At 42.3% G+C, this 24478-nt stretch overlaps 1 long non-coding RNA gene across 12 annotated transcripts in view; it reads left to right on the top strand.

Moving 5' to 3' along the window:
• Nucleotides 1-24478, top strand: part of LOC133252874 (uncharacterized) — an 81585-nt gene that overhangs the window by 9959 nt on the left and 47148 nt on the right. For 9 of the 12 annotated variants that reach the window (XR_009738108.1, XR_009738104.1, XR_009738105.1 and 6 more), the window contains exons 2-3: nucleotides 13799-13983; nucleotides 16267-16434. This is a non-coding gene — a long non-coding RNA (uncharacterized LOC133252874). Of the gene's footprint in view, nucleotides 1-4890; nucleotides 12678-13798; nucleotides 13984-16266; nucleotides 16435-24478 lie in introns of all 12 variants that reach the window. The other 3 variants (XR_009738106.1, XR_009738102.1, XR_009738113.1) reach the window with 2 other exon arrangements.

Genomic DNA, 24478 nt, shown 5'->3' with positions numbered 1-24478 from the left:
TGGGAAAGGTAAAGGATTTGGTGTTCATGATCCTCCAGGAAGCATAGTTGTCATATTTCCAGATGGCTGAGCATAGCGGAGGAGCTCTTTAGGAGGTGATATTCCCATATCTGGAACCTCCAGGGCCTGTTCTTCCCATGGACAGATTCTGGTCTTTCAGTTTCAACCTTAAGGTCATTTCCTCAGAACAATGTAAACCTGTCCCACAGTCTCATTTTTAAAATCTTGATTCTTTTTATTTGCTTTTGTTTTGGCTGCCCTGGGTCGTCTTTGCTTTTGCTCAGGGTTTCTCTGGTTCCGGTGAGTGGGGGCTACTCTTCATTGCAGTGCGTGGGCTCTAGAGCACAGTCTCAGCCGTTGTGGCACCTGGGCTTAGTGGTCTAGCGGCATGTGTGATCTTCCCAGACCGGGATAGAATCAGTGTTCCCTCATTGGCAGGTAGATTCTTTAACCACTGGACCACCCAGAAGCCTCATGATCATTTTTTTTAAATGTATAGCACTGATTACTTTCTTAAATTATCTTATTTGATTATTCTGTTTCTTGCTCTCTCTTTCTATTTCACACACACACTGTAAGTTTCAAGGAAATAGACACTGGATATCACATCTTCACAGCTCTGTCCTCGGTGCCTAACACCATGCCTGGCACAAAGTAGGCTCTGACTGAATAAATGCAAATGAATTAATAACAATCACCTCTTCCAGGAAGCCCCCCTGACCCTGAAGCCCTCACAGCTTTCTTCACTGAACTTCTCTAGGACTGTGTGCTACCTCACCTTCAGGACATTTATCACTTACTTCCTTGTACTGTAGTTTGTTTCAGTACACATCTTAGTCCCTCATCTGGATCCTAGGTCCTGGAAAGCAGAGTCTCTGGTTTATGCTCCTTTATAGACCCAGAACCTAGCACAGATTCCCGCACAAAACAGGGCAGCAACTGGCTTGTGTTTAATCAATCGAGGAGGAAACAGAGCATAGCAGAAAAGGTGCACTTTGAACTCAAAAGTCCTGACTTATCACTTACTACCTAGCTGTGTGTCCGTGGAAAAATTACTTAGCATCTCTGGGTCTAGTTTCTCAATTGTAAAATGGACACATTAATTCCTATGTTGTAGGATTAAAAAAGAAATATAAAGAACACTTTATACGTATATGTGTGTGTGTGTGTGTGTGTGTGTGTGTGTGTGTCTGTGTGTGTGTGTATATGTATAAATATATTTGGGGGCTTCTCTGATGGCTCAGTGATTAAGAACCTGTCTGCAGTGCAGGAGATGAAGATTCGATCCCTGGGTTGGGAAGATTCTCTGGAGGAGGAAATGGCTACTCACTCCAGAATTCGTCGTGCCTGGAAAAAAAAGAGTCAGACACAATTTAGAGACTAAACAACAGCAACAATATATATATTCAGAAATGTCATTTCCCCATTTGTGTTTGACTAGTGTTTGTCAGCTCTTACTGTGGCCATGGACATTTTTCATAGCATGCTAATGTTCATTAAGGATTTTCTATCTCTTAACCAGCAGTTAATTTTGTTTTTTAAGAGTTTTTTCTTTTTTTTTTTTCAAAAATGCTAGTCTATAACATTTTTATCAAAATGTTTTTGATACATGCAAGCATATTTAATGAGGGCATGAACACGACTTGCTGTATTTAACAGCAGTGCCCAACATTTTTGGCACCAGGGACCGGTTTCATGGAAGACAGCTTTTCCACGGGCTTGGGGCAGGTTTGAGGGTAGTTTGGGGATGATTCAAGCACATTACATTTGTTGTTCACTTTATTTCTATGATGATTACATCAGCTCCACCTCAGATCATCAGGCATTGGATTCTAGAGATTGGAGACCCCTGATTTAATAGACTTCTTTTTCATATGATAATTGCTTGCTTGCTCAGTCGCTCAGTTTGTGTCCAACTCTTTGTAACTCTATGGACTATAGCCCGCCAGGCTGCTCTGTCCATGAGATTTCCCAGGCAAGAATACTGGAGTGGGTTGCCATTTCCTCCTACTGGGGATTTTCCTGACCCAGGGATTGAACCCACGCCTCCTTCGTCCCCTGCATTGCAGATTCTTTACCACTGAGCCATCAGGGAAGCCCCCATAAGATCATGCTGCTGCTAAGTCGCTTCAGTCGTGTCCGACTCTGTGCGACCCTTGAGATGGCAGCCCACCAGGCTCCCCCGTCCCTGGGATTCTCCAAGCAAGAACACTGGAGTGGGTTGCCATTTCCTCCTCCAATGCATGAAAGTGAAAAGTGAAAGTGAAGTCTCTCAGTCATGTCCGACTCTGATCGACCCCATGGACTGCAGCCTACCAGGCTCTTCCGTCCATGGGATTTTCCAGGCAAGAGTACTGGTGTGGGGTGCCATTGCCTTCTCTGCCATAGGATCATAAAAAGGACCAATTCAGATTCTTACCATTTGCGTCAAGTTCACAAAAGTCACTTCAAAGAGCTATAGCCTTCTCTCAAAGTGCATCAGTTTGGTGTGAGTAAAGCATGTTTCTTTTAAAAGGCTGTGCACTTACTCAGGTGTGAGGTTTTTTACAATGTTGCACGTTTATCCAGAGGGAAATACAGAGAGGCTGCTCTGTGGTTTAATCGCCTGGGCTGTGACAGCAGTGTGCTCATTTAATCTCCGTGTCTCTCCATTCCCAGATGTTTGGTGTCCAAGTCATGCTAAGCAATGGCAGCTTGTTGAACTCTGGAGAGTTTTCTTTATTCCTTCCTTTCATTCTTCCTTCCTTCTTTCCTTCTATCCTTCCTTTCTCCCTCCTTCCCTCCTCTCCCTTTCTTTCTTCCCTCCAACCTCCCCCCTCGCCACCCCCCCCCACCACTGCCCGGCCAATGATAGTTAGATAGATAGTTAATTCATTGAACCACTTAGCAGTTGTGGCGAACTTTTAAGCACTTTCTCGTATCTTATTTCATTTGACCCTTAGGGCTGTTATTATAGAGTTAGATGGAGAAATGCTGGCCATGTAACGTTATCTTATGGTTGGATTGATTTGTAAGCTGTACTACCCAAGGAGGTTGATTAATAGAGCTAATATAAGCAAGAAAGGAGGTGTGACATATTACGCTGTCCTTGACCAAGTTTGGTTCAACTATTTTTTTTTTTATCAACTACTGGAAAAAATCATGGAATGCAAACTTATCAACCCCTTAGAAGACACAATACTAGGAGGAGTAGCTCCTTGGAAGGCTGAAAGCCAAGGTTGTGTTTTAAATCTCTAAAAACATAAAATTGTATCCTTAAATCCTGAGCCTTGTGGACATGCAAGGCAGGACGGAGTCCTCCTGGACTGATATGACTTTATGCGATACTAGAGTTGCCTGTCTGCTAAGGACAAGCTACAGCTCCCTGGATTTTTTCCTGCCTCTCTTCACTTGGATGGTGGCTATCTGTCCTTCCAGTCCCCAGTCAGATGCCATTTCCTCAGGGAAGCATCCTGACCTCACAGCTTTGCTTCTAGTTCTCAAGCTGAAAGCTCTGGAGTCATCCCAAAGTCCTAATTGTCACTCATGTAGGATGTAAAATTTATCAAGAATCATCCTGCTGTGCCTCCAACAGACAGTAGAGTTGTATTTATTATTTATTTGTGTGCAGACTAATTATTATTATTTATGGTTGCATTTATTATGTTGTTGTCTGTCTCCTATCAGTAGAATGTAAGCTTCCCAGGAGAGAGATTTCTGTTTTGTTCATAGATACTTCCCAGAATCAGCAATCATACTTAATACTAGTAGGAACTCAATAAGTATAGTTTTTGCTTTTTAAAAAATATTTATTTTATTGATAGTTGACTTACAATGTTGTGTTAGTTTCTGGTATACAACCAAGTAATTCAGCTGTACATATATATAACAGCTTGTGCTGCTAACTCCAAACTCCCAATCCATTCTTCCCCCACAACCCCTCCCTCTTGGCAACCACAAGTCTGTTCTGTTTTTTGTTTAGTAGGTAAGCTCATTGGTGTTGTATTTTAGATTACATATATAAGTGATATCCTATGATATTTGTCTTTCTCTTTCTGACTTACTTCACTTAGTATGATTTTCTGTAGATCTATCCATGTTGCTGCAAATGGCATTACTTCATTTTCTTTTTAGCTAACTAATATTCCATTTTGTATATATATATACAATATGTGTAGTATATATATAATATGTACATTGTATGTATATATATACAATATGTGTATTGTATGTGTATATATATACACAATATGTGTATTGTGTGTGTGTGTATATATATGTATATCTCACATCTTCTTTATCCATTCATCTGTTGATGGACATTTAGGTTGCTTCCACATCCTGGCTATTGTAAATAGTACTGCAATGAACATTGGGGTGCATATATCTTTTCAAATTATGGTTTTCTCAGAATATATGCCCAGAATATATGGGATTGCTGAATCATATGGCAACACTGTTTTTAGTTTTCTGAGGAATCTCCATAAGTTCTTCATAGAGGCTGCACAAAAAAGAATTTATTCTTAGTGAGTAAGTGAATAAGTGGGGGTGAGTTAGGTGCCCCCCTGCTGTGCCCCCACCTCACCCTGCAATCTTTTCATAAGACTTCATACTCTGTCGTGTAGTAGGTGTTTTTCTACTTAAAAACATATCTTTAACAAACCATGAATAAATTCTGGTTGTCATGTAATGGTTAGCTTGTCTGACCATTTTGTTAGACTGGGAACCACAAAGAGTCCAGAGCTGGTCTGTCTGGCTGACTGCTTACCCCCAGCACCCGGCACAGCGCCCTGTGCAGAGAAATAGCACATTTATTGAGTGCCAGGCACACTTCTCATGTTTGGGCACTAATTCACATAATCCTCACAACCACTCAGTGAGGCCGGTTCTGTTACTATTATTATTTTATAGATAAGGAAGCAAGGCCCTGAGAAGTTGAAGTCCAATGACTCATTGTAAAGGATGAATCTCGGATTCTGACCTAGGAAATCCAGCCTCCGAGTTCAAGCTCTAAACTACTAACTGAATTGCCTCACCTTTACGAGCCAACCAATAAAACTTGTTCAATAAATGAATTGGTGAAATAAGGCTGCCAGGAAAAGGCAACGCATTCTTCAGCTGTGTGAGTAAAGGGTCAAGGAAAGGGAAGTTAATCCTGGAGTAGAATATAAGTCAGTTCAGTTTATGGTCATTCCTCTGAATACAAGAAGCTTCCTACATGTATGTGTTTAGGGTGATTCCTTTTGAACACGAGATCAGGAAGTTTCGTATATGCATGCTCAGTCACTAAGTCATGTCCGACTCTCTGTGACCCTATGGACGGTAGCCCTCCAGGCTCCTCTATCCATGAGATTTCCCACGCAAGAATACTGGAGTGACTTGCCATTTCCTACTCAGGGGATCTTCCTGACTCAGGGATCAAAACCATGTCTCTTGCATCTCCTTCATTGGCAGGCAGATTCTTTACCACTGTGCCACCGGGGAAGCCCCTCTATATCAGTGCTGTTGTTCAGTAACTAAGCCATGTCTGACTCTCTGTGACCACTTGGACTGCAGCATGCCAGGATTCTCTGTCCGTACCATCTCCCAGAGTTTGCTCAAATTCATGTCCATTGAGTTGGTGATGCTATCTAACCATCTCATCCTCTGTTGCTCCCTTCTCCTTTTGCCTTCAATCTTTCTCAGCATCAGGGTCTTTTCCAATGCTCTTTGCATCAGGTGGCTAAAGTATTGAAGCTTCAACTTCAGCAACAATCCTTCCATTGGCAGTCCTTCAGGGTTGATTTCCTTTAGGATTGACTGGTTTGATCTCCTTGCAGTCCAAAGAACTTAAGTGGATCCGAAGACTTAAACCACAATGGCAGAAGGTGTGGAAATTAGGAAACACTGCTCAGTCTTTGAGGAGGTGGTGGTTCACATCCAGGGATTTTTGTGGGCAGGGACCCAGTCTGATGCTCTCGCTCAAGGGCAGACCTGGGTAGATGGGTTTAAGTCACAGGAAGGCACAACTGAGCTTACTTGGTGGCAGAACTGATAGTTAGAGACATTCAAAACCTGAGGGTCAGGACTTCCATGGCAGTCCGGTGATTAAGACTCTGCCTTCCAATACAGGGGGGTGCAGGTTCAATCCCTGGTCAGGGACTTAAGATCCCACATGCTTCACGGCCAAAAAACTAAAACATAAAACAAAAGCAATACTGTAACAAATTCAATAAAGCCTTCAATAAAATGATCCACATCAAAACAGTCTAAAAAAAATCTTGAGTGTCCATCGACAGATGAATGGATAAACAAAAAGTGGTATGCACATACCATGGAGTACTATCCAACTTTAAAAAGGAAAGAAACTCTGACACATGTTACAGTGTAGATGACTCTTAAAGACATTACACTAAGTGAAATAAGCCAGACACAAAAGAACAAATTCTATGGGGTTCCAACTACTTGAGATACCTAAAGTAGTCAAATTCATCGAGACAGAAACAACAATGGATACCAGAGTCTAGGGGGACAAGAGAATGAGGAGTTATTGTTTAACAGGTACAGTTTCCATTTCAGATAATGAAAAAGTTTTGGAGCTGAATGGTGGGAAGTTCATATAAGAACAAGGAAATGTACTTAATGCCACAGAACTGTACACTTTAAAATGATTAAAATGGTAACATTATGGTACTTAATCACAATAAAATAAAATTTAAAGACAAACAAACAAGGTCTGCGCTATGAGATAATAGGATTCCCACCATTGGCAGTGAACAAAGGGAGACCAGATATGAGGGGAAATACATGGGCACTCGTGAGTTTGGGTGGGAGTTGGACTGAGTGGCCCTTAAGATCCTTTTCAGTTTGTAAGTTTTTATTTGTTTTTAACATTTTGGAGGCATTTACTAGGCATGAACTATCTTGTTGAGTCTCTATCAGTCTGTAAGAAAGCACTGTCCTCGTCTCCATCTTATAAACAGGAAATGGAGGCATAGAGATCTCCGGTCTTGTGCTCAAGCCCTTCCGGGTTCTAAGGCTGAGGATGGGACTCCAGAGATAGCACTGTGGTATAGCACAAAGACTGCACCAAGGATGAAATCTAGAGGCTTGGTGACTTATGTGAGGCTACACTGAGCTAGCCAGGTCTTCCAGTAACTCCATGCTGCCGCCCTACTCTTTATGCCTCCTCCCTGGGGGCATCAAATGCCCCCAACAGCTTCTGAGGATGTTACGAAGGTCAAGATGTCCTATGAGAGGCATAAAGCCTGAACCAACACTGACTGTATCATTACTGTCTTTCAGAGTCAATTTCTCTGATTAATAAGCAGGCTACCTTGTTATTGCCATCACAATTTCCCATGTCACCACCTCTATGTTTCTTTACTTAAAAGGTGATTAAAAATAATGGCTGGAGAATACAACCACTTCCATACACTCAATGCCCATTTTAATTTTATAAGCATTGCACTCTGTATTTGAGATGGTCTTTAAATGCTTTGAAGCAGAGTCAACCAGCACTGCCCAATAGAAATACAGTGCCATGAATGTAATTTTAAATTTTCTGGTTGCCACATTAAAAATAGTAAAAATGGAGAAATGAATGTTAATAATATATGTTGTTTATTCCAATTTATTCAATATATTTATGATGAGATATTTTACATTGTTTTTTCAAGCATGCATGCTCAGTTGCTCAGTCATGTCTGTTGTAGCCCACCAGGCTCCTCTGTCCATGAGATTTTCCAGGCAAAAATGCTGGAGTGGGTTGCTGTTTCCTACTCCAGGGGATCTTCCCGACCCAGGGATAGAACCCATGTCTCCTGCATCTTCTGCATTGGCAGGGAGATTCTTTAACACTGTGCCACAAGCTCACTTTACCCTTTTTTCATATTGTCCTTGAAATCGGTATATATGTCATACTCACAGCATATCTCAGTTTAGACCAGGCACATTCCAGGAAGTCTACTCAACACTCTGTAACAGCCTGCTTGGGAAGAGAATCTTAAAAACTGGATACATGTATATTCCTAACTGATTTGCTTTGCTCTACACCTGAAACTAATATAACACTGTAAATCAACTATACTCCAATATAATTTTTTTTAATTTTTAAAAGTTATGTTCATACTATACTGTAGTCTATTAACTATGAAGGTGATCCCTGGGTCAGGAAGATCCCCTGGAGTAGGAAATGGCAACCCACTTCAGTATTCTCACCTGCAGGATTCCGTGGTCAGAGGAGCCTGACAAGCTACAATCTATGGTTGCAGAGTTGGACATGATGAGCACACACACCTAACATTATGTCAAAACTGCAGACCATCATCTGACTTTGCAGGGTGGCCACAAACCTTCAATTCATCAAAAAAAAAAAAAAAAAACCTCAATATCTGTGAAGCCTGATAAAGCCAAGTGCAATAAAGCAAGGTATGCCTGTATTTTAAGTCATTTTACTCTTTTATGATTCCTTATTTCCTTCACTCCACCCCAGCTCTCCTTAATTTTTCCGGTTGCCATCACTGTGATAACACGAGCACAGAGGTGAGACTCAGGTCCCCTACAAGCCAGTCCCAGGTGCCATTGCTATGCTACGTGACTCAGCAAATCAACATCCCCTGTGGCTTCAGTTTCCTCCTCTGTGTAATGAGGAGGTTGGGTTATTCAAGTATTCATTCAGTCCTTCAGACGGTCAGTCAACAAACATCAAGTGCCTGAAAGCGCTGACCACAGTTCTGGGTGCTCTCTGATCATCACTTCCTTCTGATTCTATGCTTTTCTGTTCCCTGTGACTTCTGGGTGGTTGTTTCTCTGTTGCCATGTGCTGGATCTCACAGATTGAAGATTTCTGTTCCCAAAAGAAACCAGAGACTCCGCAGGCAGATCGGACAGTCCATGCTAGTGAATTTCTCAGTAGCAGTGGCCTCCTTAGTTGACTTTAGAGGTTTTGACCAACATTCATCTAAAGCTGTTCGTAATATACCCATGGCACTGAGAGGGGAGAGAGAGAAAAAGGTGAAACAAACAAAAAAAATCCCTAAATTGATCTTCTATATAGAAATATGATTTATAACTGTTATCAGTTAGTTCTTGGGGGCTTCCTAGGTGGCACAGTAGTAAAGAATCCGCCTGCTAATGCAAGAGACTCAGATTATCTTCCTGGGTGGGGAAGATCCCCTGGAGAAGGAAATGGCAACCCACTCCAGCATTCTTGCCTGCAAAATTCCTTGGACAGAGGAGTCTAGTAGGCGACAATTCATGGAGCTGTAAAGAGTCAGACATGACTGAGCACACACGCCAATACTTGGTGGGGGGGGGATGGGGTGGCTACAGAACGATACCCTTCACCACTTTGGCAAGGAGGGAACTTTAGCTTCCTTCTGGAGGTTATAAGTCCAAAGTCTGCTCACATCAGAGGTGGGCTGTCACCTGAAAGAGAGGGGAGGATGCCCAGGTTCCCAAAAACTGACTAAGTAACAATTTTCCAATTAAAGGGGAAAAAAAAAAAAAGAATGGACCTTGAAGGCATTCTGCTAAGTAAATGCATTGCACATGTGGGTGCTAAGTCACTCAGTTGTGTCCGACATTTTGCAAACTTAACTCTTTGTGACCCAGTGGACTATAGCCCACCAGGCTCCTCTGTCAAAGGGATTCTCCAGGCAAGAATACTGGAATGGGTTGCCATTCCCTTCTCCAGGGGATTGAACCCGGGTCTCTTACATCTGCATAGGCAGGTGAGTTCTTTACCACTAGCACCACCTGTAAGTAAATAGACAGAAAAAGACAAATATCATATGATCTCATTTAGATGTAGACTCTAATAAAACCTAACTCAGAAAAAGAGAACAGATTTGTGTTTCTGGGAGGTAGAGGGGAGAGGGGAATTGGATGGACTCAAAAGGTACAAACTTCCAGTTACAAGATAAATGAGTCCTGGGGATTAATGTACCATGTGATGACTACAGTTAACACCACTGTATGGTATATATGAAAGTTAGTAAGAGATATACATCCTTAATGTTCTCATCAGGAATAAAAAGTATTTTGTAATTGTGTGAGGTGATGGATGTTAACTAAACTTACTGTGGTAACATTTTGCAACATACATACTTCAAGTCATTAAGCATACAGCTTAACACTCACACAGAACTGTGTGTCAATTACATTTCAATAAAACTGGGGGAATGATACAATGGGCTGTTCAGAAATGGTCTTGAAATCTGGAAGTGAAAGGAGAGTCAGAGATGGAAACCTCAGCAGCACCTGTCTGTGCAGAGAGGTAGGAAGAGGCACCCTCTGCAAAGCCTCAATGTCCCCTCCTGTGACAGCCCCTCAGAAACCAGGACACATCGGAGTCGTAAGCGTTGATGGCAGGACTGTATTTTGGTGCCTATAGCTGGTTTTATTGTTGTTGTTTAGTTGCTAAGTTGTGCCCGACTCTTTTGCGATCCCCATGGACTATAGCCTGCCTGGCTCCTCTGTCCATAGGTTTTCCCAGGCAAGAATACTGGAGTGGGTTACCATTTCCTTCTCCAGGGGATCTTCCCAACTCAGGGATCGAACCCGTGTCTCCTGCATTGGCAGGTGGATTCTTTACCTCTGAGCCACCAGGGAAGCCTGCCTTTGGCTGGGCAGTTGTGTAAAATCCTGTTACTTATCTTGTTGCCCTGAGAAATCTGATTCATTTGGTCTCCCTGGTTCTGGTTGTCTGCTCACTAGGTCACCATCTGGTCACCCTTTGGTTTCTAGGAGGGTTAGCTCACAGAAAGAGGACACGTGAGGCCCCAGCATATTTATTTCTCACTGTGATTCCTGCGTAACTTGGCATTCCAGTCCCACATATCATTCTTGGGAGTTTGATAAATACAAATCAGCCCCTGATCATCAAAATACTCTCGAGGCACCAGCAAAAGCAGGGCTGCTGAGTCTAGAAGTCTGCAGCTCGTACCCTGGGCTGTGTGTCCAGTCACCGTGTGTCAATGAATGCCATTTAGCAGGAAGTGGCGGTGCCTCCAGTGGTCACCCTCAGAATGTTGTTGTTCAATCGCTCAGCCATATCTGACTCTTCTGTGACCCCATGGGCTGTAGTCTGCCAGGCTCCTCTGTCCATGCGATTCTCCAGGCAAGAATACTAGAGTGGGTAGCCATTTCCTTCTCCAGGGGATCTTCCCAACCTAGGGATAGAACCCATGTCTCTTGCATTGGCTGGTGGATTCTCTACCACTGAGCCACCAGGGAAGTCCCACCCCCAGATAGTGGCTTATTATCTGACACATTTTTGAGCACTGTCTTAGCTGCTAGACACTGAGATGCGTTTTGGGGAACACCAGGCCCCTGCTTCCTTGGAGCCTCTGGTTTTGTTTTCTAGAGCAGATTTCAGAGAAATTCAAATAACGGCCCTTTCGGACCTCTCCGCAAACCTAAAAACTACCTTTTTAAAAAAAAATAGGTGCAGATCAAAGGAAAGTTCTACAGTTCTCTTTTGTTACACCCTGGGGTTTTGCTGACATGAAGGTTGTCTTTTAATGAGTGGTTCTCTATGACGGGGCCTCTCTTGAAATCTGGCTCCATCTTTGCTGTTGCTGCCTGGGCACTCTGACTCCAGCTGGGCACTCTGAAGCCCGTTAAGGACCTGCTGGGAGGCAGGAAGGGAGAAATCCAGTGCGTGAGCACACAAGAGACAGATCCTCCCTAACCTTGAGCCATTATGGAGTAACCAGGGATCCAGCTGGGTTCAGAGGTTTCCATCCCTTTCAGATGAACTCTGCTTGGACATGCCCAGCCCAGCTGAGGTCCTTGTGCAAAGAGCCCTTCGTGGGCATTACGTGGAAGCTGCTGGCAACCCCATCACTTGTTTACATACCCTATTTAACCTCCCAGGAGGCTTCTACAGGGACGATCTCAGCTTTATTTATCTCCCATGGACCTGACAAGTCACTCTGTGTTGATTAAGGGAAGGGTGGGTTCAGCCCTGTATCAGAATCTATCTACTTTCAGGCCAGAGACACTTGTATGAAACCAGATGTCTCAGAGAGGTGGCGGGGAGAGTAAGATAAGCTGGGAGTGACCTGCAAAGAAGAGCACACCCATCCCCAAACCCAGGCAAAGAGAGTCTCTTAAAGGGACCACATGAGCTGTGTTTGTTTTCCAAATGTGCTTTGATTGTTCAGAATATTCAATAAGATGATGGTGCCCTACAGGAGACTGACGGTCATACGATGTAGCTAATTGAGGACATGGCATTGTCTGGTGGGAACTAATAGCACATGTTCTTTTCATATTCTCTAGGAGATGATTCCTTAAGGGTGGCCATTTTAAGTAGGCAATTTAGAAGCAACACTTCAAGGTATTGTTGAAATAAAGCAGAGCTGTGTACGAATCGCCTCACCCTTGACTTCCCTCATCTTTCCCTCATCCTTGACTTCCCATCCTTGACATCCTTAAGAATCCACTTGCCAGTGCAGGGGACACAGGTTCGATCCCTGGTCCAAGAAGATCCCACGTGCCATGGAGCAACTAAACCCATGTACCACAACTAGTGAAGCCCATGCGCCTAGAGTCCATGCTCCACAACAAGAGAAGCAAAGAGAAGCCTGTGCACTGCAGCCAGAGAGTAGCCACTGCTTGCCACAGCTAGAGAAGGCCCACGTGAAGCAATGAAGACTCAGGGCAGCCAAAAAAAAAAAAGAATTGTTTCATCCTAAAATACAGATTCTCAGGTACTTGTTCCCAAAGCTTGTGATTCAGATCAGGGAATGTGCATTTATATAATCAGCTCTCTTCACCAATACCTCCCTGGTGCCCCCAGATACATGTCAGGTGATTCTGACATGCAATCTCAGAGGACCTCATTTGAGAAAGTCTGTGAAAAGGGCCCTGGGCTCATCAACTGAAGCTATGTATTTGAGAAAAGCCGTGTGACCTCAGAGAAGTCCATTCACCTCTCTGGGACTTCATTTCTGTGTCTATACAATGAGGGAAGTGATCTTCAGACCCTTTCCAGGACACATATTCTAGGAGTTCAGGCATATTCACAATATCCCAAGGCTGTGGTTGTTCTGAATCTCCTAGAATGGGAATCAACCTTCAGACTGAGCTTACCCTAAAGGGCAACAGTTGATAAACCAAAGAAGTTTTTCTCCTGTTCCCTTACAAGGATTAGGTCTCTTGGGAGAGACAATTGTTGTTTAGTTGCTCAGTTGTGTCTGACTCTTTGTGACCCCATGGCCTTTAGCCTGCCAGGCTCTTCTGTCCATGGGATTTCCCAGGCAAGAATACTGGAGTGAGTTGCCATTCCCTTCTCAGGGGATCTTCCTGAGCCAGGGATCAAAAACGTGTCTCCTGCACTGGCAGGCAGATTCTTTACTACTGAACCACCAAGGGAAGCCCAAGGAGAGACAATATGATACTTCATTCTAACACAGTCACTTTTGTTTCCAAGTAACTCTAAGCACTTCCACAGGCATCATTTATTTTTGCCTTTTCTAAGGCTGGGAAAGGATGAGCTTCCTTGTTTACTGAAAAAGGACTGAGGCAAAGGGAGATGGGAGAGACAGCCTGTCTATCCCTAACTCCTATGCTTTCATCTCCATCCTCTTCGAATTTTCAGAGCAACAACCTCAACTCACTCAGAGCCACCATTTGCTCTGCGTCTGCTACCGATGAACATCGTATCTATGTATGAGATACCTGAACAGGCTATCTCTCTGCTACAGTATTCTGTGAGTTTATCTCACATGAACATATGGCAGGAGCAATTTGCATAGGTCCTGTACTCTTTAGAGTGAGCACAATCCTTCTGAAAGAAATTTGAAACCTCTGTCCTTTGTGTTTTTATTAGATTTGGTCACTACCACTGCCAGCTAACTGATAACATCAAATGAGCCCTAACTTCCTGACTCAGAGCCTTGGAATGTAGTTGTGAATCATCACTTCTCTGTGTTGCTGCCTGATTATTGCAATAGGAGGAAAAATGAACATGACCTGTGCATAAGAAAAGAAAAGACCTTATCTGTGATTCTTGAGGTTCGTGGCTCCATTTCATACCCTCTGTTCCCTTCCCTTTTCTGGTTTGACAAAGAGTAGGCCTGAGATTATAGATCCAGCTCTGTATGGACCCTCTTGGACCCCCACCTTACTCAGATGTACAAGACTATTCCCAGGTGGCTCAGTGAGTAAAGAATCTGCCTGCAACGCAGGAGACTCAGGAGATGCAGGTTCAATCCCTGGGTTGGGAGGAGCCCCTAAAGAAGGAAATGGCAACCCACTCCAGTATTGTTGCCTGGAAAATCCCATGGACAAAGGAACATGGTGGGTTACAGTCCATGGGGTCACAAAGAGTTGGACACGACTGAGCACAACACTTGTATGTATGTATAAGGCTGTTACTTACAAAGGCTTCATTAATCATCACCTGCTGTATCTTGGGAAAGTCTTGTATAAGATCACAAAATTTTCTAGCAGATGCTGTACAATTGCTATAAGGTTATGGTTTTTGTCTTCATTTAGAATTATTCGATCCCTGGGTTGGGAAGATCCCCTGGAGGAGGGCATGACAACCCACTCCAGCCTGGTGGGCTACAGTCTATATGGTTGCAAAGAGTCGGACACAACTGAAGCAACTTAGCACATGCATGCATTTCATCTATTGGTAGCTCAGTTCTGTGGCAAGAGCCCTGTGCCAACAGCTAAAGCTTTGATCTTGATAGAGATCACTGTTTTACAAGAAATAATCCTGTTCTTTCTTCTCTACCTGTATCACCTTCCATGCTTGCAGCCAGCACTTTCAGAACGTCCCTGAAAACCAGAAAGAAGAGGAGGGGAAAAGGGGGATTGTGAAAAAGCCAGAATAGATGCCATGAAGTTTGTGTGTTCTTTTATCTGAGGCAATCCTCTTCGTGTGAGCCCCATACACTGATTATTTTACAAACAATTCCAAGAAATTGACTTCCAAAGCCTTAGCAGGAAAGACAGTGTTGCTATAAGACAGATCCTGACAGTGTTGCAATATGGCAACCTTTAGAAATAGCAAAGTTGGAAAAGCTGAAACTTGATACTCTTTTCTGTTGAAGAAGGCAGAGAAGTACCTGAAACATTCTATACATTTTTCTACTCCAGATCATTACAGTGTAAAAATGTAAAAGAGATGAAAATCTCTAAGCTATCTGAGAAGTTTCATCCCCAGAAAGTAGCTAAATTTAACCGTGGTTAAACATTGATTGTCAGTAAATCTTAAGTCTCTCGAGTGTCCTGGTTAATGGAACATCGGTGAGTTAAAAATAAGAGCTATTTCCCCTGATCCCCCTAAACTAAACTAAATAATTCCCAGAACCTTTTTCTCTACTTCCACAGTTTGGGGAATGTGCCTAATATTGCAATAAAACATGCCAGTCTTCCCAAACACATGCTATGTATTTAAGCTGGTGGGGGAAGAAAGGAGGGTGTATTTAAAGGTAACCTAAAGCTAATCTTTTAAGAATTTTTGAACTTGCAACAATCCTTGACAAATAACTGGTTTCCTATTGCAAATGTGATGAGAAAATACTGTGAAAATTTTAGGAAAAAGAATATGTATTGTTGTTGTTTAGTCACTAGGTCCTGTCCAACTCTTTTTTAACCCCATGGACTATAGCCCACCAGGCTCTTCTGTCAATGGGATCCTCCAGGCAAGAATACACCTGTGGGCTGCCATGACCTCTTCCAGGGGATCTTCCCAGCCCAGGGATCAAACCCAGGTCTCCTATGTTTCCTGCATTGGCATGCAAGTTCTTTACTACTAGCTCCACTTGGGAGGCCCTCCAGAACCTGATCATTGTATATTGATGTATTTGTGTGCTGTGTTTATGTAAGAGGCATTATTCTATAGGTGTGATTTTATAATTTAGCAGTATTTTTGGAATCTAATTGTGTTGCTATATTGACCAGGTGAATTTCTTTTAACTGCTGAGTAGTATTCCATTGTATTACTATACCGTATTTTATTTATTATCCTCTCTCTTTTTAGTGGATACTTGAAAGTGTTAATCGCTCAATTGTATCTGATTCTTTGCGATCCCATGGACTGCAACCTGCCAGGCTCCTCTGTCATTGAAATTTTCCAGGCAATATTTCTGGAATGGGTAGCCATTCCCTTCACCAGGGGATCTTCCTGACCCCAGGATCGAGCCTGGCTCTCCTGTATTGCAGGCAGATTCTTTACCATCTGAACTACCAGAGAAGCCCTAGTGGATATTTAGGATTGTTAACAATTTTTCACTACTTCCAACAACATTGCAATAAATGTCCTATGTGTCTTTTCTGTGTCTCAAGACTCCAGATTCCTACAAGAGGAAATTGTGGATCCAAGGCTATGCCCACATTGCCTCTCAAGTGGCTCCACCATCTTGAAGTGTGAAAACAGAATCTAGAAGTTCCCACTTCTCAGCAGTCTCAATAATGCTTCACCTACCAGACATTTCAAAATGCTCAGTATATTAGGTATACAATGGTATCTCTCCAATGTTTTCATTAGGAGATGCCTGATGAAAACTGTGTTCGAGCATCTTCTTACATGTTTTTCCTCTCTTATGAATTGCCTATTCATATCCTTTGCTTATTTTTCTAAAGGGTGTTTATTTGTTTGTTTATTTTCCTACATATATCTGTTATACCCATTCTTTGTTACATAAGTTGCAAAATTTTCTCCTAGTCTTCAGCTTGCCTTTCATGTTGTTTGGGATGTCTGGTTTTGTTTTGTTTTTTTAGTTTTTTTTGAAATATAGTTGATTTACAATGTTGTGTTAGTTTCAAATATACAGCAAAGTGATTTGGCTATACATATGTGTGTGTGTGTGTGTGTGTATGTGTGTGTGTGTGTATATACACACACACACACACATACACATGCACTTCCCTGGTGGCTCAGTGGTAAAAAACCTGCCTGCTAATGCAGGAGGCATGGGTTCCACCCCTGGGTCAGGAAGACCCCCTGGATAGGAAATGACAACCTACTCCAGTATTCTTGCCTGGGAAATCCCATGGACAGAGAAGAGTGGCAAGCTATAATCCTTAGGGTCTGAAAAAAGTCAGACAGGACTCAGTGACCAAACAACCACAATAAATAAATACATATATATATTCTTTTTTTCTCTTCCATTATAGGTTATCTCAAGATATTGAATATAGTTCCCTCTGTTATATAGTAGGTCCTTGTTGGTTATCTTGGAGAAGGCAATGGCAACCCACTGCAGTACTCTTGCCTGGAAAATCCCATTGATGGAGGAGCCTGGTAGGCTGCAGTCCATGGGGTCTCGAAGAGTCGGACATGACTGACTTCACTTTCACTTTTCACTTTCATGCATTGAAGAAGGAAATGGCAACCCACTCCAGTGTTCTTGCCTGGAGAATCCCAGGGACGGGGAGCCTAGTGGGCTGCTGTCTCTAGGGCCGCACAGAGTCGGACACGACTGAAGCGACTTAGCAGCAGCAGCAGTTGGTTATCTATTTTATATACAATAATGTGTATATTTTAATCCCAAACTCTGAATTTATCCTTCCCCCTGAGTTTCCCCTTTGATAATCATGTTTGTTTTCTATGTTGGGGTATATTTTATTTTTCAGGTTCTTTTTTTATACTTTAGATAACATTTATTCATTAATTTGATTTAAATTGTTAGGCCTTTTACTGTGTGAGTTTTGCTTTCCATGACTTATTTAAGGTTCCCTCTCCCTGGGATCATAATAATATTTTGGTATACATTTTTGCCTAATATTTTATAATTTGTATTTTTGAGGGTTGAAGTTTTTAATTCATCTAAACTGTAATTTTGTGTATCATGTAAGGTAGAGATTTGCTTTTATTTATTTTATCTATATATATCCAATTCTCTCAATACCATTTATTAAATAGTCCATTTTTCTCTATTGAATTGAAATGCTTCTATATTGTATACCAATTTCCTAGGATTGTTTCTGAATTCTTTTTTAAATCATGTTTTTTTTTACCTAATTCTAGTCTAGTCTTACAACAAAACGACACTGATTTACCTGCTCTGCAGTCTGTGTGTTTGTTTACAACTTGCATATATATCTATATATAGATATCTATATATATGTATATGTACATATCCTGCTGCTTTTACTGAAAAACTGCAGCAGGAAAGAGTAGGTACAATCTGAGAGTCACACAATGGAATATAGCAATTAAAAGAAACTGAAGTTGTTCATATCAACCTGGATAAACTTCCCAAATGTACCATTGAGTAAGAAAAACAAGCTGCATAAAAATTTCATGGAGAATACTATTTATATAAAGCTCAACACTATGAAAAACAATATTCAATGTAGTTCAGGCAGCAGCAGCAGGAGGAATACATCAGCAGTATAAACTAAAAGGAAATACATGCGAGTGATAAAAACCAAATTCAGAGTTAAAGGTGGATTTACCATGAAATCACTGCCTTGTGTAACTCAGTGAAGCTATGAGCCATGCTGTGTAGGGCCACCCAAGACTGACAGGTCATAGTGGAGAATTCTGACAAAACATGGTCCACTGGCAGAAGGAATGGCAAACCACTCCAGTATCCTTTCCGTGAGAACCCAATTAGCTGTATAAAAAAGCAAAAAGATATGACACCAAATGATGAGCACCCCAGGCCAGAAGGTATCCAACATGCTCCTGGGGAAGAGTGGAGGACAATTACCATTAGCTCCAGAAAGAATGAATTGGCTGGACCAAAGCGGAAATGACACCCAGTTGTGGATATATCTGGTGACGGAAGTAAAATCCGATGCTGTAAAGAACAGTATTGCAAACTCAGGGTATGGTAAGGGACAGGGAGACCTGGTGTGCTGCGGTCCGCGGGGTGGCAAAGAGTTGGACACGACTTGGTGATTGAACAACAACAACAGCTATGAAGCTTGTGTTCCGGCCTCTCACTTACACAGAACCTTTTCAAGGTCCTGTACTTGAATTTTATTTTGTAATTTTGTACTTGTTTTTTCAAAGAGGCTCTCCTCTCCCAAGTGTATTAGCCTCAGGCCTATCCCTAGAGGAGCATAAGGAAGGGGATTGGAGGGAAGAGAGAAAGGAGGAGGGTGGGGAGAAGAGGAGAGGGATGAGGAGGGGAGGGGAAGCGAGGGGAGAATAAGTCTCTCCCCGAAGATGCTGGCTCCCCAGTGCCTGCCCTGGAATTGCTGTCCAGCTCTTGGGCGCTCGTGCCTGATGGCATGTTTACTGTAAACTGGAGGATGGGACAGTTCTTGGATTTAACTTGATTAACAGTCCAGGACCTCGCACAGCTCCAGGCCTGGAGGACGTGGAATAGAAGCCACGTGACAGGGAAAAGTTACCAGGAGGGCTGGGCTGCTATATTTCACCCTCAGTCCATTCTTCCAGCCCTGGTATGCCATGGACACCAACACGGAGCACACAAAATGCAGAGCGTGGCCAGGAGTTCTTCAGACCAGAGGCTGAGTGCTCCCGGGTTGTGTCCAGGAGAATGGTTTGGGACACCAAGCCACCCTGGAGCCACATTTCTGCTCCAGCTCCCAATCTCCTTCTTTGACTCAAAATGTATACCATTAAAGAAAGAACAAACAAACTAGAACAAAAGAGTTATTGTAACAACAGCAACAGAAATACACACCTTAAACACCTTTCCATGTGATGAAATATTCGACATTTAAAAAGAATTTATTGAAGTATAATTGACTAACAATGTTATATTCACTTCTGCTGTAGAGCAAAGTGACTCAGTTATGCATATATATACATTATTTTGCTTATTCCTTTCCATGGTTTATCACAGAATATTGAATATATTAATGGTTCCTTGTGCTATACAGTAGGTCCTTGTTGTTTATCCATCCTACATGTAATAGTTTGCATTGCTAATCCCAAACTCCTAATCCATCACCCCCACACACCTTCCTCCCCTTGGCAACCACAAGTTTGTTCTCTCTGTGGGTCTGTTTTGTTTTATAGATACGTTCATTTGTGTTGTATTTTAGACTCCACATATAAATGATATCATATGATCTCTAGGTCCCTCTACGTTGCTCAAATGCATTATTTCATTCTTTTTAATAGCTGAATAGTATTTTATTGTATAGAGGCTTCCCTGGTGGCTCAGACAGTAAAGAATCCACCTGCAATGCAGGAGACCCAAGTTCGATCCCAGAGTTAGGACGATCCATTGTATATATGTACCACATCTTTTTTATACATTCACCTGTGGACAATTAGGTAGTTTCTGTGTCTTGGCTATTGTGTACAGTGCTGCTATGAACATACAGGTGCATGTATCTTTTTGAGTTATGGTTTTGTACAGATATATGCCCAGGAGTGGGATTGCAGGATCATATGGCAATCTTATTTTTAGTTTTTTGAAAAACCTCTGTACTGTTTCTCAAAGTAGCTGTGCCAATATGCATTTCCACCAACAGTGTAGGAGGGTGCCCTTTTCTACACACCCTCTCCAGCATTTATTGTCTTCTATAACATTTTTAATGGCTACACAGGACATGTCAAAATTGATTAAATGGTCAATACTGAGTCACCATTGTTAGATATTTAGATTGATTCTAGTTTCTGCTCAATGCAAACATTCCTATAACTGAACCCTAGCATACAACCCTAATGAATTCTTTAGAAAAAAATTCTCATAAGTGAACTTCCTTTGTCAAAGAGGCTGACTATTTTCAAGGCTTTTGAGATGTGTTGCCAAGTATACTATCAAAAATCGACATCAATTCACACACACTTCAGTATAAGAAGCCCGTATGAAACTGAGTGAAAGTGAAAGTGAAGTCGCTCAGTCATGTCCGACTCTTTGCAACCCCATGGACTGTAGCCCACCAGGCTCCTTGGTCTGAAGCCAATGCTAACTATTTACATTGAACAAAAGTATGTTGTCCATTGGATAGATTTTAAAAAATAGCACCTCATAGCTTTAATTTGCCATCAGTCCAAGATTCAACTGCCTCATGTTCATTGGACACTTGAGTTTCTTCTGAGTTGATTTACTATTCTTGTGCTTTACTCTGTCCTCCATTGAGACATTCCTCTTTTTCTTATTGATTAGTAACAACTTTTCATATGTTATGACATTAAGTTTTTTTCATGTATGCTGTTAATACTTTCCTTTTTGTTTTGCCATTTGCCCATATGGTTTATTGTGGCTTTGACACTTTGTTCAGCCGCTAAGTCACGTCCGTTTCCTTGGTTTATCTTTGAAATTTTGGGGGACTCTCTTTTTCTCCAAAGAGTTAGTCATTTCATGAAAGTCACCTCTTTTTCTTAAGCAGTTTTTAAATGGAACTTTAATTATATACTTACTGAGTCTCTTTCTGGACTTTTCTGTTTAATTGATGTGTATTCTGTTGCCAGCGTTATGTTAATTATTGTAATTACAGTGTAGGCAATTCTAGTATTATGGAAAGTTCTCATTATTTCTTTTTCTTTTTTTGTGTCAAGATTAGTTTGGTTGTCCTTGTGTGCATATACCTCCAGAATCATTCTGGCAATTCTCCTTTTTTTTTTCTTTACTTGTAATATTATGAGCATTAATGATTTTTCTGAAACCAAAACATGGCCCTGACCAAAACATGTGGTTGGAGAAGAGAGAAAAAGTATAACAGTTACCAGGTTAGGTAAGATTTTTTGCTCTAACCATTTCCAAGTAACCAGACCTTAAATTCCTCTAATATGTTCCAAAGACCTACCACCCATGGCACAAATGAAAACCTTCTGTGTAAAAGGAGAGATAAAGAGAGTATAAGGATATATGGGTAGAAGTAAAAGAAAGAAAACAGAGTCTGAGATTAAGAAGAACACAAAGACACAGGAAATCAAAGTGCTGCAAGGAGCCTGAAAAAATGATCTATGGTTTTCATTTTTTGATCATCATTCCGTTTTCATTTCTATAAACAAAAACTCTCTATGTTTTTAAAAAGCCACTGAAATTTTTTATCTGTCCCCTAACTTATGATGTATAGGACTGACATTTCAGAGAGTTACAAAAGAACAGAATCTTGGTGTTCATTTCCTGCCCAATGCAGGAATCCCCCTGCAGCACTTCTCCTAGGAGTGGCTGTCCAGCCTCTGCTTGGTTGCTGCCTGACCAGGCCCTGACTCATCAAGCTCATCTCATGTTTAAACAGCCTAATTATTAGAAGGTTCTTGCTGTTAGAAAGTAAAAATCTGTCTTCCAGCATTCCTCTCTCCAAACCTTTGCCCTGATTCTGCCTTTCTGAGCCAACCTTGGCCTTCAGTGCTTCGGACTTGGCTCTCCCGTCCCCTCCAGTTTTGTCTTCCCTGGACTTGTCATTGCTGACCAGTCCTTTTGGAACAGAGTTCTTGATCTCTCCACATCCTGGTCTCTCCTCTGGAAGTATAAAATAGACAGCATTTCTTTTAAGTGAAACACAGAAGTTAACAGAATTCTCCAGATTGCACCTGACCAGTGCAGTAAGTTGGGAGAACTTCATTCCTTACTTGGCATTTTTTTCAAATGGATACACCTCAGGTTACATTCAGGTTTAAGATAAAAAGACTCAAGTTTCAGCTGTTCAGCCTTAATCAGGGAAAAATAAGGGCTTTCCCTGGTCCTTTCACCTAAGCAAGAGAACAGATCTCACAGGTGAGATGAACTTTTTTCTTTAATTTTTATTGGCGTATAGTTGCTTACAATATTGTGTTGGTTTCTGTGTGTGTATGTGCTCAGTTGTGTCCGACTCTTCTAGACCCCATGGATTGTAGGCGGCCAGACTCCTCTGTCCATGCGATTTCCCAGGCAAGAATACCAGAGCGGGTTGCCATTCCTTTCTCCAGGGGATCTTCCCGACCCCAGGATCGAACCCACATCTCTTTCATCCCCTGCATTGGCAGGCAGATTCTTTACCATTGCACCACCTGGAAGCCTGTGTTAGTTTCTACTGCACAACAAAGTGAATCAGCTGTACATATACATACATCCCCTCTTTTTGGGATTTCCTTCCCATTTAGATCACCACAGAGTACTGAGTAAGTTCCCTGTGCTATCCATTTTTATGCAAATTAGTGTATATATATGTCAATCCCAACCTCCCAATTCATCTCACCAGCACCCCTTCCTCCTTGGTATCCCTACATTTGTTCTCTATATCTGCATCTCAAAAATGAACTTTTAACAGACTTTAGTGAAATTGGGAGAAGTCTTTAAAGCCAAGAATAAGGGGGGTGGGGAATGGTCTTCCCATGTAAAAGCTGGAAGAGTCCATGTTGTGGAATTTGGGGAGCTATGAAAACTTCAGTGCCCATGGAAAGCCGGTGTTTGCCCACCAATGAAGAAACCCCTGGATGCCTCACTTGTGTGGGTGCCTTACTCCAGGCATAGGTCTCTGCCCAGGAAGTCAGCTTTTGAAAATTGAGTTTTTGCCACCTTTCAGTCTTGCCCCTCAGGACTGACTGGAAGCAAGGAGAGCTTAAATCTCTGCCTTATCTACGCCAACGTGTGTGCCTTTCTGTACAAAATGGAAATTACTACTCGGGACCCCAATTTTTCTGAGTCTGGTACCCTTGGAGTCCTGCAGAACCTCAATCAGGCCCTCCCGGCCACTTCTCATTAATCCACAGAGAACCTGACTCCAGAGATGCCCACCTTGGGCTCACCTTTCCATTTCTCTCCCCCATGGAGCTGTGCCATCAGCACCCCAAGCCGACTGCGCAGGTGTGGGCAGGAAGGAGGCTATAGTGACCCTGCCATTGAGCTCTGGCCCTGGGGCGCACAAGCCACTGCAGTGGGGGCAGAGCAGGAAACTGCAGCCTCACTAGCCGTGTGTGACTGGCCCTTGCCTGCTGCCTCCAGACCCGGAAAAATCTGGCATATTCACAAATCGGCCCTACTTGAAATCCAGGAAGAGGTGTAATTACAGTGCTCAGGATCTCAACTTTCTGTGTTGCCCTGAATCCAGGCATTCAGCATAGTGAGTGACGTCAGAAACTAAACACTGGCTTTCCAGGCAGGGAGGAGCCCGGATGCCCGAGGGAGGAGGGGACGGTGCAACCTCACTGAACTTCCATTGGCGGAACATGAGCATGTGGTCCTAAGAGACCTAGGAGCTTCCCTGAGCAAGAGCGCACAGACGTTTACTCCACTAGTTTATTGTCTGTGGGCTGAGCCCATCCCACCTCTGCTTTCTATTAATCTAATCTCTTTTAGGGTAAAATCCAGTTTGGAATATGTTACATACATGCCATACACTGCCAGTCTTCTTCATAAGTAAAGTCACTGAAAAAACACACAGCTGCCAGTTTTATCTGAATGTTTGCCACCATATAAGGAGAAGAGGTGGTGTTGAATGCTTTATTTTTAAAAAATTTAATTGTAGGATAATTGAGTTACAATGTTTTGGTCTCTGCTGTACAACAACGTGAACTAGCTGTTAGTATACATATATCCCCTCCCTCTTGAGTCTCCCTCCCACCCCTCTAGGTTGTCACAGACCAGGGGGTTGAGCTCCCTGTGCTATACAGCAAATTCCCACTGGCTATCTGTTTTAC

This window comes from Bos javanicus, chromosome 8 (genome assembly GCF_032452875.1).
Source record: "Bos javanicus breed banteng chromosome 8, ARS-OSU_banteng_1.0, whole genome shotgun sequence".
NCBI classification, from domain to species: Eukaryota; Metazoa; Chordata; class Mammalia; order Artiodactyla; family Bovidae; genus Bos; species Bos javanicus.
This window is presented reverse-complemented; position numbering and strand designations above follow the sequence as displayed.